Source organism: Rana temporaria, chromosome 1, assembly GCF_905171775.1.
Source record: "Rana temporaria chromosome 1, aRanTem1.1, whole genome shotgun sequence".
Classification (NCBI taxonomy): domain Eukaryota; kingdom Metazoa; phylum Chordata; class Amphibia; order Anura; family Ranidae; genus Rana; species Rana temporaria.
Window position 1 is genome coordinate 382,853,597 of NC_053489.1, and position 21,181 is coordinate 382,874,777.

A 21,181-nucleotide genomic window follows, 5' to 3' on the forward strand; every position below is an offset into this window, starting at 1 on the left:
GAAGACCTCATCAAGGACGAGTGGGAAAGACCAGATAAGCGGCCTGGTCTGTCTAATAAACTCGCTAAGTTATACCCTCTGAAGGAGTCTAAGGTTTCTTCTCTCATCAACGCTCCCATCGTTGATTCATCCCTAATGCGGCTAGCCAGGCATGTCACGCTGCCTATAGAAGACGCAGTCTCGTTCCGAGACGTTCTCGACCGCAAGATTGACTTAGAGCTAAAAAAGGCATACTCTACGGCAGGGGGAGCATGCAGACCGGCTATTACAACGGCGGCTGTTGCCAGAGCCATTTCCGCATGGGCAGCCAATGCTGAGAAGGCCCTCCTAGAAGGTGCTGACCAGGCGGAGGTGATATCCTCTTTACAGGAAATCAGGCTGGCGGGCGACTTTGTGGCGGGGGCTTCAGTAGACGCCATTCGCTCCTCGGCTAGATCCATGCTAGCCTCGGTGATGGCCCGCAGAGCCTTATGGCTGAAGCCCTGGGTCGCTGACACAACATCAAAATCCAATTGGTGCAAGATACTGTACGATGGCACAAACTTGTTCGGAGCTAAGTTGGACTCCGCGATCTCCAGGGTCACGGGAGGAAAGTCGGGGCTTATTCCCTCGGACAGGAGGCCCAAGCCTCAGAAGGGTCCTACCTTCAGGCGAAATCTGCCTGACAGATACAGAGAGGCCAGAACCTATCGTCCCGGCAAGGAGTTTAGGAGAGATTGGAGAACTTCTCGCCCTCCCTTTGCAAGGGCTCAGAAGGCCAAAGCCATTACCGCAGGGGACCAACCAAAGCCTTTTTGAAGTTTTGCCTGCCCACCCAGCTCAAGTGGGCGCCAGGCTCAGGGCTTTCGCACAAGTTTGGTCAGAGCACATAAACGACCCATGGACTCTTTCCACGATCGATCAGGGTCACAAGTGGAACTTTATGGGGGCATTACCTCACGCCTTCTTCCAACCCACCAAGATTCCATCTTCTCCGGACAAGAGGAAGCTTCTCGTTCGATATGTTTCGGAGCTAGCCCTGAAGGGAGCAGTCGTAGAAGTTCCTTCGCACCAAAGAGGCAGGGGATTTTATTCCCCTCTATTTTTGGTCTGAAAGAAATCAGGGGACCTTCGGCCCGTTCTGGACCTCAAGCGACTCAACAGGAGAATTCAGATAGAAGCTTTCAAGATGGAGAGTCTCCAGTCTATTCTTCTGGCAGTGAATCTCGGGGATTGGATGCTGTCAGTGGATCTTTCCGACGCCTACCTCCATGTGCCAATTCATCCTGCCTTCCAGAAGTTTCTACGCTTTTCCATCAGCCAACATCACTTCCAGTTCCGTTGCCTACCGTTTCGGCATCTCTTCGGCACCCAGGACGTTCACGAAGGTCCTCCTACCTCTCATAGCTCTCCTCAGGGAGAAGGGGCTCCGGGTGCATCACTATCTAGACGACATCCTGCTTTTAGCAGCGAGCCAGGAGACTCTGCTCCTCCAGCAGGAGATCCTGATCTCTACCCTTCAGAATTTCGGCTGGCTGATCAATTGGCGGAAGAGCAGCCTTCAACCCTCGCAGGTGATGATATTCCTTGGGGCAGAGTTGGACACCAAACAGAACAGGGTACAGCTGCCCCTGGAGAAGGTGGAACCTCTAGTTCAGAAGGTACGGAATCTACTGTCCTCCAAACTCGCGTCAGCCAGAACCTGCCTCAGCGTACTGGGCTCAATGTCCTCAACTATTCCCATGATGCAGTGGTCCCAGTGGAACATGAGAGCCTTCAGAACTCCTTTCTAAGACAGTGGGACGGAGTTTCAATGCACCAACGCATCAGAATCCCCAGTCAAGTGAAGCACGCTCTTGTGTGGTGGACATATCCTCCCAACCTCAGGAGATCCAGACCTATAGTTTCTCTGAGTCCAGAGATCGTGACCTCAGATGCCAGCGAGAAGGGCTGGGGAGCTCACTACCGGGACCAGACAGCCCAGGGACCTTGGCACTTCCCTGCCCGGGGCACAGTTTCGAACATTTTAGAGCTCCGAGCTGCGTTCCAGGCACTCTTAGCCTTCGCGCCTCTGCTACAAGGGAAGACCGCTTTAATCCGGATGGACAACAGGGTGGCGGTAGCTTATGTCCAGAGACAGGCGGTACCCAAAGCCACACTCTATTAGAGGAGGTTCACCCCATAATGGAATGGGCACAGGCTCATCTATTAGACCTGAGAGCAGTTTACGTTCCAGCGGTAATTATGATTAAGGTAAGATTCGCCCACTTGGCGCAACTCAAAGGTTGGAATCACGTCTCTCCGGATCCTTACCAAATCCTAGAATTTCTGCAAACAGGAATCGACAAAGGCCTGAGCTCAAGCACCCTAAAAGTACAGATCTCCGCTCTGTCTGCCAAAACGGGCACTAGATGGGCCCTGCACCCGTTGATAATTCAGTTCATGAAGGCATGTATTAAAATCAGGCCGCCCAGGAAACCATCCTTTCCAGCTTGGGATCTTTCAGTGGTTCTGGAGGCGCTGTCCAATCCTCCCTTCTTCCCACTCAACTCAATCTCCTTATGGGACCTGACCCTAAAGTTGTCTTTCCTCATTGCCATTGCTTCAGCTAGGAGAGTGTCGGAGTTGCAAGCTCTCATGTCAAAGGAACCGTACAGGGTGGTACTGAGGCCTTCGGATCGCTTCCTTCCCAAGGTTACTTTGGCCTTCCATTACGGCCAGGACATCGTCTTGCCATGCCTTTCTAACGAAGACGGTGAACCGCATGCCTTGGACATTAAGTCTGCAATTTCTTTTTTTTTTTTTTTTTTACCACCTCAGCTTTTACCAAATTCTAGAGACCAGCTCATGATTTGATGCTTCTTACGTCTCGATTTGTGGTTTGCATCATATGTGGTATATATTCTATGCTCCTTGTGTTTTTTTTTTTGTTTTTTTTAACTAGGCCAGCACGAAAACAAAAGAGAAAATAGCTTATTACATTAACTTGCTATTGTGGCACTAGATATTTACGCCCCCCCCCTCTTGGCTCCCAGGAATCTCCTAACTTTTCCCTCGAATACTAGAACAGTCTCAAACGTTCATCAATCATAACTAGTATGTGATCGCTCTAGGAAATGACCATAGAAGGGGAAACTATAATTTCCGTGCTACTTACATATGGCTTGTTAATAGCATACCCTGACTCTCTCTGCATAACTCCATTTTTTTTGTATTCCCTCCATTTTTCCCATTTCTCCCTATGTTCCACGATCGTCTCTAGATGACTAACCTTTAACTCTTCCAGCCTGTACGTTTCCTCCACTTCGTCTATCAGTTCCAGACGTGTGGACTTTTCTGTCTCCTGCCACTTTTTGGGTATGAGTTTCTTGGCGGCGTTTAGAAGATGAGGAAGTAAAGACTGCTTGTATTTTTTTTCCCCTCTTGGCTGCAATGAAAGAGCACGACCCAGGGGTCTTTTCTTTAAATCTTCGCCCGTAATAACTTTAATTTGACTCAGAATTATGTCCCAATAGGTTTGTATTTTTGGCATAACCACCAAGGTGGGCCATCGTGCCTCTTTCTGAGCAGCCCCGCCAACACTCTGCGGTCTGATCCACTGTATATTTGTTTTGCTTTATCCGGGGTAATATACCACCCTGAAATACACTTGTAATTTGTTTCGGCAGTTCGTATATCGATTGCAGATGAATGGGTAAGGTGCATAATCCTCTTAAAACTATTTGTCCTCTTGTGATTCCTAACTCTCTTTCCCATTTACCTATAAAGGGTGCTTCGCTCCGTGAACCTATCTTTACCAATAACCCATATAATTTAGTGATAGTGCCCTTTGAATTCTTAGATTTACAAATCTTCTCGAGTGGAGTTAGCTCCGCCTCCGTCCGTAATGGGCGGGGGAGGTGCCCGCACAAAGTGATGCAACTGGGAATAATGCCACCTATCCAGATTCCAAAAATCCGCTTTGGATCTCAAATCTTCATAGGTCATTATCTCTCCATCTTTAATAATATCCCCTAAGTGAACAGTGTCTACCTTAATCAATTCCCTCCAGTTTTATTTTCCCCTGGTGCAAATAAGGATTTTCTTTTAGGTTCATTAATGGGGAATTAAAATTTCCATCTAATTGTGTCAGGGTCCTGTCCCACATTCTTAAAGTTGTCCCGTGTTAAATCATGTGTTTTGTGTCTAATGCTCTGTGTTGTGCGGGGATCCAAATAATATTATTCAAATATTTACTTGTTAGTGATTTCTCATTTGCACCCACCTTTTTGTCCATCCTATCCCGTGCCCATTCTAACCGCACGTGCTAAGACCGCCGCCTTATAATATCTTTTGATATCCGGAACTGCCAGACCGCCGAGTGGCTTACCCTGTTTTAGGGTGGAGAGGGATATTCTGTGCTTCTTGTTTTTCCAGACATAGTTTAGTAACAAGGCATTAAGGATCTCAAAAATTGCTGAGGGAGGGCTATAGGGACTAATAAAAATTTATAGAGAATTTTTGGGACTACAACCATCTTTAGCATATTAATGCGTCCGATCCATGATATGGGTTTATTTACCGTTCTTTTTAAATTCGCTCTTGATCTCGTTAATAAGGGAACATAATTTATTTTATACATCTTCTGGACTGTGTTGGCCAGTTTGACACCTAGGTACTTTAATTCTTTGGTCCAGGGGAACGCGCAGATCTCCTTGACACGACCCACCTCCTTTTTATTTAAATTGATATTCAGAATTTCAGATTTAGTTACATTAATTTTAAAGTTTGAAATGGCACCATATTGTTGCAAAGTCTTTAGAGAGCTTTGGAATAGAATTGCCGGATTAGTTAGGTAAAACAGAATATCATTGGCGAAAGCCGATAATTTATGTTCCTCCCCTTCTACTCTAACTCCATTAATGTCGGGGTCGTTACGTATGGTAGACAGCAGAGGCTATAAAGAAAGAATGAAAAGAAGGGGGGGACAGGGACATCCCTGCCTAGTCCCATTTTCATCTCGAAGGGGTCAGATAATGTTCCATTAATTTTTATTTTTGCAGTGGGATGTGGTAGCGTGTTTTAAGCCAGCGGGACATCCTTTTCCTATTCCCATGGCATTAAGAGTCTCCATCATGAGCCCCCAGTCTACCCTGTCAAAAGCTTTTGCAGCATCAACTGACAGGAATAGACCTGGGGGCTCATTCTGCCTTATGGTCTGTAGCAGGAGAATTGCCCTTATGCTGTTATCTTTGCCCCTCTCTGTTGGGCACAAAGCCTACCTGGTCGGGGGTGAACCAGGGCGTGCATAACCCCTTTCAGTCGCCCCGCAAGAATCTTTGCAAAAAGTTTAGTATCTGTATTTAACAGAGAGATAGGTCTGTATGCCGAACAGAGAGAGCTATCTTTCCCTTCCTTCAGAATTATTGCGACCTGCAGCCGCAGTAGCTTCCCTGCTGATTTCAAATTCAGACCCTAGCCCATTGAAATATTTGCACATCCTCGGTATCAAAATGTTGCTAAATCTCTTAGAATACAGGGAGGAAAACCATCCGGCCCCGGGCTTTTTCCGCCAGTGGTGGTATTTAAAGCTACTTTTATTTCTTCTTCAGTTATGGGGCGGTCCATATTTAAACTTTCCATCTCCTCTAAACTAGGAAGTCCTGCCCTGTCTAGGAAATCTTGGGTCTTCCCCTCCCTTTCCCCTTCCTGCCACCCTGGATTTTTTTAATGTGTAAAGTTCCTCGTAATAATTTTTAAATGTATCCGCAATTTCTCTGGTTGCATAAACCATATTCCCGTCTTTCCTTTTTAATTTTTTAGATGTAGTTTCTAGCTTTCTTTTTTTGAGCCATTTTAGCTAGGAGCTTGCTTGGTTGTTATCCCATAGGTATCTCTCTTGGAGATACAGTTAAGTTTATTTCTCGCTTCCTGTTCCATGATCTCCTTGAGAGCGTCTCTCTTTATAATTAAATTTAGATATGTTTCTTTTAATCCCTGCGCTTTATGTTTACGTTCTAGGATCTCTATATCTTTAATCAGGGTGTTTGCTTTAACTTTTCATCTCTTTTTTTTTTTAAAGCCCTCCGCAATTAGAATTCCTCTAATGTAAGCTTTGTGTGTCTCCAAAGGGTTGCGCTGGTTATCCCTTCTGTATCGTTGATGTGAAAGAATTGTTTTAATTCCGCCTCCACCCTACTTACCCCTCCTTCATCGCGTATCAGGCTATCATCCAGGCGCCACAACCGCCTCTGTCTCTTTTGTGTAGACAGTTTGATTTTCATAGAGATTGGTGCGTGATCTGCCACCGTCATAATTCCTATGTCCGTCTCCGTTATAGAGTCCAGCAGCCTGTGGTCCTCCAAGATGTAGTCGATTCTGGAGTATGTTCCGTGGGGGGGAGAGTAAAACGTGTAATCATGTTCATTTGGATAAAAATCCGCCAGACATCGACTAGTTGGCGGTCATGAATCTTTTGTTTAATTCTTTGTAGAGCCCATTTCTTGTCTCCCTCCACGGAACGTACTATCTTCTTTCGGATCCAAACGAAATTTAAGTCACCCATCAGGATTCTGTATCCCTCGCAAAATCATTTAACTTTCCCAGAATTTTCCCCAAATATTGGGTTTGATGAACATTGGGGCGTAGGTATTTGCTAAGGTATAGACAATGTTGTCGATCCTTACCCTAAGGAATATAAATCTCCTTCTGGTCTGTCATCCTTGCCTCTAGGGTGAAGCAAACCCCCTTGTGAACCCAATTGCCACGCCCCTAGCACGTTTCGAGATAGAGTCCCCATAAAACCAAGTGGGGTATGCAGGGGAAAAAAGCTTGATATTCGCGTCTATGGTTAAGTGGGATTCCTGAATAAAGACAACATCCGCTCTAAGTTGTTTCAATCTCTGCAAGGACCTTGAGTCTTTAAACGCTGAATTTAATCCCTTAACATTATAAGATTAAAATTTTACGTCCTTGTCATTATTCTATAACTAGATCAATTCATACTGAACTGGCCATGAATTCCTTGGGAGCCATATTCCCTATTTCCTTCCCTTCCCACCCCCCGCACCCTCCTCTCCCCTCCCCCTCCCCCCCTGCCCAGGCCCAATACATCGCCTCTGAACCGTAGGGATCCTTGGTACCCCCCTACCCCGTCGGCTCTTATGGCTGAGGTGGAGCTCCTCCACGCTCCTCCCACCCTTTTTTTCCCCAGGAATTTTCCGGGGACTTGATCTTATATGGGTGGGGGTAACAGATCTGCCCTCCCCCATCCCCTCTCCAGTCATCCCCCCCCCCCACCCCCCCACCCATCCCCCCAAAACCGAATCGCATCTCCCGGGGCCGCCCTGGGGGCCATGCATCCTTCCACTGGCTATTCTACCCATCCGGGTAAGTCCACCACAGGCATATCAAATTTGCGGCAGAACCCACCAGGTCCTCGGGAAATATTAATTTTGCTGACACCCCTTCCTTGTGGCCTATCAAACAGGCCGGGAATCCCCATTGGTAATTTATATTGAGTAAGCGCATCTTCTGTTCCAATTAAGGGTTTTTGGTGTCTTCTTCTGGCCAGGGTTTCCCAGGCCAGGTCCGTGAAGAGCTGAATCTCCGTCCCGCATAGGATAGCGGCGGCTTTCTTCTCAGTTTTCGCCAGATCTCCTCTTTATGTTCGAAGTGTCTGAACCTAGCAATAATATCCCTGTGCCAATTGCCATCCTCCCTCCCTGATCTTCCCCACGCCTATGGACCCGTTCTAATTTGAGGGAGCCTTCCGAGCCCATTTTCGAGGAGGGGGAGGAACAGGTCATTGAGAATTTTTCTCAAGTCTTCACCCTTCTCCTCCTTAATAGATCGTATTCTTAAATTTGCCTTCTGTTACGGTTCTCTTGATCTTCTAATCGGTATTGCAACCACCTCTGGTTTTGTTTCAAAGTCAGATGTTGATTTTTTAATTCAATGAGGTCAAGGTCCTGCTTTTCTATCTTTTTCTCGGCTTCCTCTACTCGTTCTAACATGTGAAGTAGGTCCGTTCTTATGTGCCAATTTCCTCTCTTATTACATTCTCCAACCTCTTTAACATAGCCTCCATTTCTCCCATGGTGGGGACGTGGGACTCCCGGCTAGTGTCGTGCATTTGGCTGGCTACGTGTTCGGATTCTATTGAGATGTCAGCAATTGGGGTCGCCGCCCCCCCCCACTCCCTTTTTAATTGTCGCCATTTTTTCCACTTTTTTTATCTGGCCTGGGCTCTTAGAGCTCCCGTCCAGGGTCATATAGTGTCTGATCGTGCTTGTAGAGGTAGTCTCTTTAGGGATTTTCGGGGCCGCCCCCCTAGTTGACCTGTTCATATTATATTTTTTTGTCGGTCTGATACGTTTCCCCAGTTTGAACTGGAAGGGGCAAACCCCCCCCCCCCCTTTTCCTTTCCTTTTTCTCTCCCTTTCCCTTTACCCCTAAACGGTAGTTTCTATATCTTATTGAGGGGCTAGTTGGTAATGCCAGTGGGATGTTAATTGCTTCTATTAATAAATATATATTTAATAAATTAAAAGAGCACAACACAAAAAAAAAAGAGAAAAAAATATGTTTTGCACCGGGTATTTCCGGAGAACCTCAAAAGTTGAAAGTTTCTGTGAATTACCCCAAACGTTGGGGTGTACACATAGGAGGAGGGTTGCGTCCCCTCTACATCAAAGGTAATACCACCCCCGTTGAGCCAACTTCTGGGGGATCTTCTACAGTGGGGGCCCAGCATCTTCCAGCAGCAGACGGACCGGATAGGGGGGCTATATCTCCACCTCTCCTTTATATGCCGCTTATTCCTTTTTCTTTTCCTCTTTTTTCTCTCTTTTACGCCCCTTCCTTCCCCCCTTTGTGATACGCAGAGACCTCAAGACCATTGGGCTGCTACAACTCTATGCCCTGTTTATTTACCTCTGCTCTCGGGTTTCTAAATGCCCCTCCACCCCACCCCCAGGGCTGTCTAACACGCCCGGCCAACACTCCGGGCCAGGGCCCGATGAGGGGGTAACCTCTCTGACGTTGCCTCTAATGTTCCGGTCAAGTCCCCCGGTGGTTTCACAGAGCTCTGCGGAGGTAAGTAAGTGTCTCTTAAGTGACTGGTACTTATCCAGCTAATCCTCAGTGGCTATTCCAACAGCGTGTGTGGTCTAAAAACCTATGGGCCATAAATGCTTATGATCCTTGAGTGTAGCAAATTAACTTTTCCTTTTTCTGTTATTATTGGTTAATAGCCCAACTTAATCAATAGAATAATGCATATTGAGTGTAGGCCTCTGATGTTTACCTGCTGTTTCCAGAGCAGTTTCCAATGCAAAACCCCCCTCCTTAGTTTACCTTTTTTTTTTTTTTTTTTTACAGAGGTAGGTACAGTGACTCCAAGGTGTCTGATATTTTTCCACTTAGTCAGTGTCCGTGTCAAAGTCCATAGCAAACAGGGCTGAGATTGTCGACCATAAGTGTTTAAACTCTTGGGGTATATATGGAGAAGAGAAAAAGATAAACAGAATTTTTGCAAGACACCATTATGCCGTTTGGAATATTGTAAATAAAATAGGTGGGCTCCACTTTCTCACCCTGTCCCCGCTGCTAGGGCTAGGTCTCCAGATCCACACATTGCAATCATACAGTCTTTTGGCCAGTAAGAAAAGGGATTATATTACCTATTTGCTGGGTCTTCTTGCACTGAAAAGAAAATTTATTTTCCCCCCCTTCCCTTTTTCCTCCTGGTGCCGAGATTTCCTGGGATTACTCCAAACAAGGAGGGGGGGGGGGGGGGGCGGGCAGCCAGCCAGCGTGCCACAGAAGAAGCCTCCCTGCTATTCCTTCATGTTATACTACACCTGCTGCCGGGGGGGGTGCGGGGGGGGAGCCGAGGATGAGAGATTCCCGGAGAGCGGCGGGGGCTGGTGTGGTCTGCGGGGTGTACGACTAACCGCTCGGTGACCTCCCTCCCTGCAACGCATCCGCTGTCGCTGGAGCACCACCGGGGTCTAGGTCCCTCCATCCCTCGCAGCCGTAGCTGGATCAGATCCGTGCGCTTGCAGCTCCTCCCTCCAACGTGCGTGCTTCACGTGCACCACGTCATCCTCGATGCAAGTCTGCAATTTCTAACTACCTGTCAGCCACTATCCACCTTCGTCAACAGACGCCATCCTGATTATACCTCACGGAGCCAGACTAGGCCAGGCAGCCTCCTCTCGGACCATCGCCTCTTGGCTAGTTAAGGCTATCGAAAAAGCATATTCCACCCAACAGCTGGAGATCCCAGAGGGCATCAAGGCGCATTCAACCAGGGCAGTGGCTACCTCCTGGCAGCATATTGTGGAGTCTCTTCGGAGACCATCTGCAGAGCAGCAACCTGGTCTTCCAGGCATACCTTATCACCCACTACAGGGTGGACGGCCGCTCTGTTGGCGACTTCTGAATTTGGCAGATCTATCTTCAGGGGCCAATTCTTCGGCTCTATAAGGAATAAAATACTTTTGCATTGAACCCACCCGACTAGCGAGTTATTTCCCAGTGTGTGCTGGCCATGAATGCGTCAGGAAAACTGAAAATTGTATACTCACCTTTCCGTAATTTTCCTTTCCTGACACATCTTCATGGCAGCACACAGCTGCCCACCCTGTTGTTCAATGATGATATTTACGAGAATGATGCCGGGTGTCTCCCCTTCGAATTTATAGCTAACCAATCCTGTCAGTTGTGGGGGCGGAATCACAACCCAGTGTGTGCTGCCATGAAGATGCGTCAGAAAGGAAAATTACGGAAAGGGTGAGTATTACAATTTTCCCGTTTCCTTATTGTTTATAGCTTTTTTAACTTTGACCGAGAGCCACATAGGTTTTATTTTTTGCTTTTAAACTTATTGCCCATGGAAATATACTTTGCAGTGAGGGTCCCAAACAGTCTTTTGAAGAATTCCCATTTCTGTTCTGTGTTTTATCGATGCCTCCCAGTCTAATGCCACGTACACACGATAATTTTTTCAGCATGAAAAACGTTGTTTTTCCAACTTCATCATTAAAACGACGTTGCCCACACACCATCGTTTTTAAAAAATGATCTAGCAAAGCGCGGTGACGTACAACACGTACGACGTCACTATTAAGGGGAAGTTCCATTCGCCTTTGGGCTGCTTTAGCTGATTCCGTGTTAGTAAAAGACGATTCACGCTTTTTTGTTCTGTTACAGCGTGATGAATGTGCTTATGAACGGTAGTTTTACCAGAAACGAGCGCTCCCGTCTCATAACTTGCTTCTGAGCATGCGTTGGTTTTTAAACATCGTTTTAGCCCACACACGATTCATTTTTTACAACCCGAAAAACGACATCTTTTAAAACTACGTTAAAAAGTGCAGCATGTTCGAATTTTTTTTTGTCGTTTTTCAGAACCTGAAAAATTATGTAAAGCCCACACACGATCATTTAAATTACATTTTTTCAAAACAACGTTTTTTAATGCCGAAAAATGATTGTGTGTACGCGGCATAAGTCCTGGAGAGCAGCCCTCATCCTTGGAAAATTTTCTCTCTTGAAATTTTAAGTGTTTTTATCTCTCCTGTATGTATTTCTTGCTTACAGCTAACATCAAATAAAATCATGTTATGATCACTGCTACCCAGGTGTTCCTTTATCTGAACATTAGAAATAAGCTCTGTGTCTGAGTGCACTTTAACCACTTCCCGACCGCCGCATGTAGATATACGTCGGCAGAATGGCACGTACAGGCACATTGGCGTACCTGTACGTCCCTGCCTAGACGTTGGTCGGGGGTCCGATCAGGACCCCCCCCCCCCCGCTACATGCGGCGGTCGGATACCCGCGGGGAGCGATCCGGGACGACGGCGCGGCTATTCGTTTATAGCCGCTCCGTCGCGATCGCTCCCCGGAGCTGAAGAACGGGGAGAGCCGTATGTAAACACGGCTTCCCCGTGCTTCACTGTGGTGGCTGCATCGATCGAGTGATCCCTTTTATAGGGAGACTCGATCGATGACATCAGACCTACAGCCCACACCCCCCTACAGTTGTAAACACACACTAGGTAAACCCTAACTCCTACAGTTAACTCCCAAACTGCAACTGTCATTTTCACAATAAACAATGCAATTTAAATGCATTTTTTGCTGTGAAAATGACAATGGTCCCAAAAATGTGTCAAAATTGTCCGAAGTGTCCGCCATAATGTCGCAGTCACGAAAAAAATCGCTGATCGCCGCCATTAGTAGTAAAAAATAAATAAATAAAACTATCCCCTATTTTGTAAACGCTATAAATTTTGCGCAAACCAATCGATAAACGCTTATTGAGATTTTTTTTACCAAAAATAGGTAGAAGAATACGTATCGGCCTAAACAGGAAAAAAATGTTTTTTATATATGTTTTTGGGGGATATTTATTATAGCAAAAAGTAAAAAATATAGAATTTTTTTCAAAATTGTCGCTCTATTTTTGTTTATAGCGCAAAAAATAAAAACCGCAGAGGTGATCAAATACCACCATAAGAAAGCTCTATTGTGGGGAAAAAAGGACGCCAATTTTGTTTGGGAGCCACGTCGCACGACCGCAGCAATTGTCTGTTAAAGCGACGCAGTGCCAATTGTAAAAACCCCTTGGGTCATTTAGCAGCATATTGGTCCGGTCCCTTAAGTGGTTAAAAAGTGAGGGCACATGATGAGCCTTCTTCTTTTTCTTGGAGCCCAGCCAGTCAGAGCCTAAAAGGAAGGACTTACGGTATCGTATTAACCCTGCTCTTTTTGTTTTATATGCGCTGTAGTATTCTTTTAGTGTTTTATGTTAGCATTTCTACCTTCTTTGCAAATAAATGAGACCTTTGCTTCTTGAGCATTGTAGTTATTTATATTGCTAACATTGTTTTTTTAATTTTTTTTAATTAGATCATCTTTCTGAAAGTTTTCTTTTTTTTTTTTTCATTTTTACAAAACACAATCACATTGACAAAGCATAGGGGGTCTCAATTGCGACCGGGCCCCTGCTTCAGGGGGGCCTGTGCGGCCTCCCTCTGACATTAACTTTTATATCACTGTGTCTGTGTGGACAGCGGAGTCACATGAGAAGCCGAGATATGACAGGACAGACCTTTCCCCTTCCCTGCACACAGATGCCAGGAGGACAGAGCCACTGAGTGGAGGAGGCGGGTTATCTGCTGTGGGGGACATTCTCATCCCACTGCCTCTCAGCCCCATGTCTTCCCTATCTCTACCCCTCTGTGAGCTGGGCCCCACCCCCCTCCTTGCTTTTGTGTCCTCCTCTCACCTCTCTTACTCCAAGTGAAAATAATTAGACATGTAATACTGTCCATTATAATGTGTATGAAGGAATGGAAAGTCAAAGTGATCAATTGCACTGTGAATGTAATTTTAATATTTATTTTATTGGTAATAAGAACATGTGGATATTTATTTGAGTTTGTTTTACCAAACTATAATATTAAATCCAAATAAATATCCTCATGTTTCATATACCACTAAATAAGGGCACTTTCACAGTGCCAAATGATCACGTTATCAGTTTTTCATGTCTTCATACACTTTATGATGATATCTCCAATGGTAACCTAATAACAATAATAGATACATGCAGTAGCATGTCCTGACTCTGAGCCCAGGTCCCTGTTACTCCATTCACTGAAATCATAGCGGGCATCTCTCCCCACCGCGGTGCCACTGTCTCAACAATTACGCAGTATATTTCAGATCTGAGGAAAGCTCCACTGCACAGTATGAAGGCGTGTGCATGGGGTTTGCCTAATCTGGGGCTTCGGCAAATCATTGGTGGTGGGGGCAGTATTTAATGGAACTGATGGACTGTATTTTCCTACTGCAGCTCCTGCAGCTCCCTCCTGCTGGCATTCAGCTGCCATCGGAGGAAAATACAGCTCATTGGTTTCCACTAAATGCCACTCCCACCACACCTCCTCTCCAGTTTCCTCTTACCTTCTGCTGCCCAGCTTCCCCTGTAATCCCTTGCCCCCCCTCACCCCTCCATCCACAGCGCTGTGGCTCCCCTCCCTCTCCTTCCCGGCTGCTGCAGGGATGGAGAGCAAGGGAAGGGTCCGGTAAATATGTAATTTACCAGCCCCTTCCTTTTGTAAATACCTCCCTTTTGTAAAAACCTATTTGTACCTGTTCCTGTCAGTCCTGTATCCTGGATCGCTGCCCTACTGTCTGATCCTTCCCACCCTCTCCCTGTCCGTCTTGCCTCCTTGTCCCCATTTGCTGATCTCCTGTTAGTGACCCTGTCCTGCTGAGACTACGATTCTGGTATTCCTTTTGGCTGTATATACTCGTCTGATTAGTGTTATTTTTGGGTCTTGTCTAATATTGGTTTGTTGTGCACTGTGTGATATTGGAGGTGGTTGCGTTTATATATTATTCACGTTTCTTATAAATTATTACTTTCTTCACCTACAAACGTCTGGTTCACTTTGTGCAGTACACACAGTTCTGATCACATCTGATACGTGACCATATACACAGTAAGTGATTGGGTACTGATCATTCATTGTGTTCATTCATTTGTGACTGAACGGAAAGACAGCACAGAGTTCTTCCTGTTCATTCAATCTGTGTACCTGAAGCTGCGATATGCACATTGAGAATTGTGTCTTCAATCACTTTCTCTGTCTCAAAAACAAAATCTCAGGAGTTTGTTTAGACCCCACAATATTCCACCAGAGGCTTCCCAAATGGGCTGCTAAAAATAAAATAAAAAAGTAATAAAAAAAAACTACTGACCCTATCCACTGCCCTACTGACTGACAACCGTCCACTGCCTTACTGACTGACACCTTCCTCTTCTATACTGACTGACACTGTTCACTACACCTACTGACACTGTATACTGCTCTACTGACTGACACTGTCCACTTCACGGCTGACACTGTAAGGGGACTCTGTGAGGGGCAAAAGTGGTCTCTTTCTTCTGTGGAAGAAAAAAGTGGCCTCTCTGTGACAGGCAAATGGCCTATCTCTGTGATGTTCAAAAGTGGTCTTCTGTCTTTTTCTGTGGGGGGGGAGTGGTCTCTCTCTCTGTGAAGGGGCAAAAGTGGTCTCCCTCTCTGTAGGGGGCAAAATGAGGAGATGAGGAGAAAAAGAAAAAGTGGTCTCTCGCCATGAGGGTCAAAAGTGGTCTCTCTGTTTTTCTGTGGGTGGCAAAAGTGATCTTTCTGTGTGAGGTGGCAAAATTGGGTCTCTCTCTCTCTTTCTGTGGGGCACAAGTGGTCTCCTCTCTTCTGTAGAGGGGCAAAAGTGGCCTCTCTCTATGAGGAGAAAAAAAAACGGTGGTCTCTCGCCATGAGGGGGCAAAAATGGTCTCTCCCTGTTTTTCTGTGGTTGGCAAAAGTGATCTATCTGTGTGAGGGGCAAAAGTGGTCTCTCTCTCTCTCTTTCTGTGGGGGCAAAAGTGGGTTTCTCTCTGTGAGGGGCAAAAGTGGCCTCTCTGTGAGGGGCAAAAGTAGGTCTCCTCTCCGTGAGAGGCAAAAAGTGGCTCTCTCCCTGTGAGGAGCAAACGAGTTCTTTTCTATTCTGTGGGGGCAAAAGTGGGGCTCTCTCTTTCTTGTGGGGGGAGGGATCTCTCTGTGAGGGGCAAAAAGTGTCTATCTCTCTTTCTGTGGGTGGAAAAAGTGGCCTCTTTCTGTGCTAGTCAAAGTAGTCTCTCTCAGTGAGGGGAAAAAGTGGTCCATCTTTCTTTCGTTGTGGGGAAAAGTGGTCTCGCTCTGTGAGGGGCAAAAGTGGTCTCTCTTTCTTTGGAGGCAAAAGTGGTCTCTCTCTGTGAGGGGCAAAAGTGGCCTCTCTCTGTGAGGGGCAAAAGTGGTCTCTGTCTCTTTCTGTGGAGGGCAAGTGTGGTCTCTTTCTGTGAAGCAGTCTCTTTCTTTGGGGGGCAAAAGTGGCCCCTCTCTTTCTGTGGAGGGAAAAGTGGCCTCTCTCTGTGATGGGCAAAAGGGCCTATCTCTGTGATGTTCAAAAATGTTCTCTCTCTCTCTCTCTTTCTGTGGGGGTGCAAAAGTGGTCTCTCTGTGAAGGGCAAAAGTGGTCTCTCTCTATCTGTGTGAGGCAGGGCAAAAGTGGTCTCTCTCTCTGTGAGGGGCAAATGTTGTCTCTATCTGTGTGAGGCGATGTGATTTCTGTGGAGGGAGTGGTCTCTCTCTTTCTGTGGGGGCAAAAGAGCCTATCTTCTGTGATGTTCAAAAGTGGTTCTCCCTCTTTCTGTGGGGGTGCAAAAGTGGTCTCTCTGTGAAGGCAAAAGTAGGGTCTCTCTCTATCTGTGTGAGGCAGGGCAAAAGTGGGTCTCTCACTCTGTAGGGGCCAAGGGCCGTCTTTACCGCAGAGCCAACGGGGCAGCTCCCCAGGGCCCTGTCACAGTTTGGGGCCCAAGCAGAGCTGCCATGTGCTTGCCTCAATGGAGGAGCTGGCCGCAGGTCGGTGGGGCCTTGAGCACCACTGACGCTCTGGCCCCGCCCCTTGCTATGTGTTGCACTGTGCATTCACTGCTGCCTGCTTGGTGACCTCACGACGAGGAGAGCAGAGCCCCAACATTTGGAGCGAGGCGGAGGAGGTTTCCCCCGACTCTGCCCCCCGACTCCGGGTCTTCCCTGAAGGCGAAGGCTGTTCTTGCCTTGAAAAAAGGTAGGAGAAATGCTCCCTGCACTGCCCTGAGTAGCTCATGGTCACTCTGCTCCCTCCCATACACTGCCCTCCTCCAGTCATGCTGTACAGTTCCCCCATACTGCCCTCCACTACCCCCCCACTATACTGCCCTCCACTAACACCCCTCCCATTATACTGCCCTTCACTAACCCCCCTCCCATTATACTGCCCTTCACTAACCCCCCTCCCATTATACTGCCCTCCACTACCACCCCTCCCATCATACTGCCCTCCACTAACCCCCTTCCCATCATACTGCCCTCCACTACCACCCTTCCCATTATACTGCCCTCCACTACCACCCCTCCCATTATACTGCCCTCCACTACCACCCCTCCCATCATACTGCCCTCCACTACCACCCCTCCCATCATACTGCCCTCCACTACCACCCCTCCCATCATACTGTCCTCCACTAAACTCTCTTCCATCATTCTGCCCTCCACTAACCCCCCTCCCATCATACTGCCCTCCACTAACCCCCTTCCCCATCATACTGCCCTCCACTAAGCCCTCTCCATCATACTGCCCTCCACTAACCCCCTCCCACCATACTGCCCTCCATAATCCCCCTCCTATTATACTGCCCTCCCTACCACCCTTCCCATCATACTGCCTCCACTACCACCCCTCCAATCATACTGCCCTCCACCAACCCTCCTTCCATTATACTGCCCCCCTTCCATTTACATTATACTGCCCTCACTGCCCCTCCCATTATACAGCCCTCCACTGCCACCCCTCCCATTTACATTATACTGCCCTCCACTAACCCCCTCCCATTATCCTCCCCTCCACTGCCACCCCTCCCAATCATACTGCCCTACAGGAGACTGAAGAGATAATCCAGCAATGGCAGCGCTCCAGCAGCAGGCTTAAAAAGACCAGGAAGCTAGTCATGTGATCTGTTCAGGTTACAAGGAGGAAGTACCGCCCACCTAGGTCACCATGGCGGCCATGATTGTCCTTGGGCGGAATTGCCAGTCATTCTTCTGCCATTTCCTGACAGTGCCCCCCCTGAGGGGCAGCCTCTGGATGCCCAACCTAGACCATTTCTCTGGGTACCTGTTGCGAAAATTTTGCAAAAGTCTTGGAGCATGTAAAATATCCATCGGTTCCCAAGAATTTTCCTCTGAAGAATACCCCTTCCATTTAACAATAAATTGAGTCTGCCTACCTCTTTCTGGCAATCTAGGATGGCTTCAACTTCATATTCGGCATAGGTACCTATGGTAAACTGGTGGAGGTGGCCAACTCTCTCTTCCTGGAAATGGACTTGGTACAGCTAGTTTCAGTAGGGAGACGTGGAACACCGGATGGATCTTGTAGGAGGCCCGGTGAAGTGAGTTCAAAAGCCACAGGTTCACTTCCTTCTTGATCTCGAATGGACCCACAAACCTTGGACCAAGCTTCCTGGAAGGACAAGAAAGTCTGAGGTCAATAGAGGACAGCCATACCTTGTCACCACAACAAACAAGCCGCTCAGGATGGATGTTTCTCTCATTCAGACGTGTAGTCTGTCATTCCCGTTCGTAGCTCCTCCCCCACGCGTTACGTCCACTAGACACCGTGACTTAGTCAGGTAACTGCAGGTCAGAGCTCAGCTGCATATTTATAGCCAAGTGAGATGACCAAACTAACGAGGAATGCAGCACAAGGAGTATGAACATCTTACATCATTGCTGGCTGACTGAAAGGGGGTTGTAATAGCAATTACATAAAACCACATTTACAATAATTTATAAATCGTTTTAAAAACAATCAATTTTAGCATGTCATTATAACGAGTGTTATAGGGGACATGCAAATGCATAGCAGCCCCAGTGGCCAAGGTTGCACATGACATGACCGGCGCACTACCTCTCACCATACACCTTCATTAGTTGTATAAGACACAACCCAGCCACTACTAACTTTCACCAAAACATCATTAGTGATTATATGTACTCCATAAGCATATTGGATTTAGTTGGCGGATCAGGTATGTTCCTTTGCTACCCATAAAAGATAGATGAAGGATGGATGGCCGCACTCCAAAAACCGTACAGGTTGTCTTTTATTAAATGAACAGCAGAAACATCACCAGATCAAAATGACAGGAACAGGGGAACAGCCGACGTTTCGCACAAAATCAGTGCTTATCATGGTGTAACAGTGTGTGACCGTATAGTAGACCCACCATGGAGCGGTGACTTTCTTTCTTATGTTCTTTGCCTACCAGGTCCCTTAATTGGTGCACGCCTGTAGACTATTCGTGGCATACACGGTAATATGCCTTGGAGCTGTCTATCTGCTTGTAGTATAGGCCCAATGCTCTTAAAGATAGTCTCAATTGCTTGTGTTGAACATTGAAATCAAGGATAATGGGTACTTGATCATCTGGACCCTTACTTTTCACTTTATCCTGTATAAGAGATTCCCCTCTGCATCTCTAGTACATTTTGTATTTGTATTGGATGAACTTGCTATTATAGCCTTTATTCACAAACTTGGTTCCAATCATAATAACCTGCTCAAGGAATATATGTGGGTCAGTACAATTCCTGCGAATTCTCACCATTTGATTAACCAAGGGTCAAAATGGCAGCTATCAACCGGTATATAACTATTTCTCTCCACTGGTTTAAAGAAAGTTTTGGTTGTCAATCGTTGTGCTTCCAGTGTAATTTCCAAATCCAGGAACTGAATCGTTTTGTCACTGATGGTATATGTAAGTTTGATATTTCTCTGGTTCTCATTCAATTTGTCAAGAAACTGGATCAGTGATTGTTCATCACCCCTCCAGATCAAGATACAGTCATCAATAAATCTTTTGTAAAGAATTAATTGATCAGGTATGTCAGAATAAATGTCTGTTTCCTCCCATTATGACATAAAAACATTAGCCACACTTGGGGCATACTTGGCCCCCATGCCTATACCGTTCAGCTGCCTGTAATATTCCTGGTTGTGCCAGAAGTAATTATGTTGAAGTCCATAGGCCAGACTCTGAGTACAAACCGATTTTGTTTGGTACAAGTGAACCAAAATCATTCAGAGCCCATTTGGAGGCTTGAATAGCCTGGTTGATGTTCGATACCAATGAGGCTACATCAGCAGTGGCTAACAAGTAGCCCCCCGATGTATCAATCCCTCACGTATCCAATATCCTGAATTAGATGCTTAGTATCCCTCAGATATGCCCGTGTTAGCGGGACTAATGACTGAATGAATTTATCCACATATTGCCTATTCTGGAATTAATGGACTGAATTCCATTGATTATCGGTCATCCCGGTGGGTCTCAGGGGGATCCTTGTGAATTTTCGGGACTGTATAAATTATGGGAACCCTACAATTATCAGGTACCAGGTATTTCTCTTCCCCTATTATGTAGCACTCCTTTATTTTTTCCTTTTTGGACCAGCTCGATCAATTCTTCCTTGTAATCCGCCAGTGGGATTTTTCTCTAAGTTTGATATAAGTTTTCGTGTCCTTCAGTTGATTCTCTAATTCCTCCTAGTAATAAATCTTAGACAGTACCACTATGGCCACCGCCTTTGGTCAGCAGGTCTAATGATTTCTTCAAGTTCTTTAATTCCTTTGTGAATAGCTTTAGCATCCGGGATTTTCTTAATTTTCAATTTATCCAAGTCCCCTTAGGACCAATTTATTGAAAACCTACACATGTCCATTATTATGTACCTGTGGATTAAAAAGTGATTTGTTCCTTAATTTACTATGTTGAACTCTTCCCAGTAAGATTAATTTGATCCTCATCCTTCTTCACTGGTTGGTTCAACATATAGTTTTTAATGATTCTGTTTCCGTGTATATTTTTGCATGTCTACTAGACATCAAATTTACTAAGACTTCCGTTTAGGATAGTGGTGCAACGGGATTGCTTATCGATCCGCGATCCGAACCGAAGATATTGCATCCGAACCGCACACGTGGCATCCGCGGATTGATTTCAGGATAAAAAAGTTGTGTGCATGTTCAGTCCACACACGCTGGTCCATGGCGAGTGGAGGAACGGAGGAGCTTGAACGCCCCGCATCATTTAAATAAACCCCTGTATAAGAGCATCTGTGGCTTCCCTGTCAAATATAATGATGACGGAAAGAGGTTAGTGGATAAAACCGTGATCGTGTGTAGGCACTGATGGCACAAAAAAAGCCATATGACAGTGTAAACACATCAAAGCATTTGCCATGCATGAAGCGACATCACCCTGGTGTTTCCACTGACAGGATGACAATGAAAACTAAAGCTGCTCAACACAACCGCTCACAGCGCAGCCATTTAAGCAGCCCCTTGTTGCCACGATCAGACCGGGGCTAAAGCCATCACAAATGCCATCGGTTGTGTTTATAGGTGCAGACATGAGCCATATTTGGTTGTGTAAAACGACGGCTTTTAAACACATGCTGAAAGTAGCTTGAGCTACGTTACAGCATTTTTTTTGCTGATCCGAAAAAATGATCCGATCCATGACTCTGATCCGAGAAACGATCCGAACCGTTACCGTTTTTTGATCCGTTGCACCCCT

The 21,181-nt window shown here is 46.3% G+C and overlaps 1 protein-coding gene across 1 annotated transcript in view; it reads left to right on the forward strand.

The window, feature by feature from the left end:
- SEMA6B (semaphorin 6B) overlaps window positions 1-21,181 on the forward strand; it is a 1,705,299-nt gene that overhangs the window by 311,882 nt on the left and 1,372,236 nt on the right. The window lies entirely within an intron of this gene.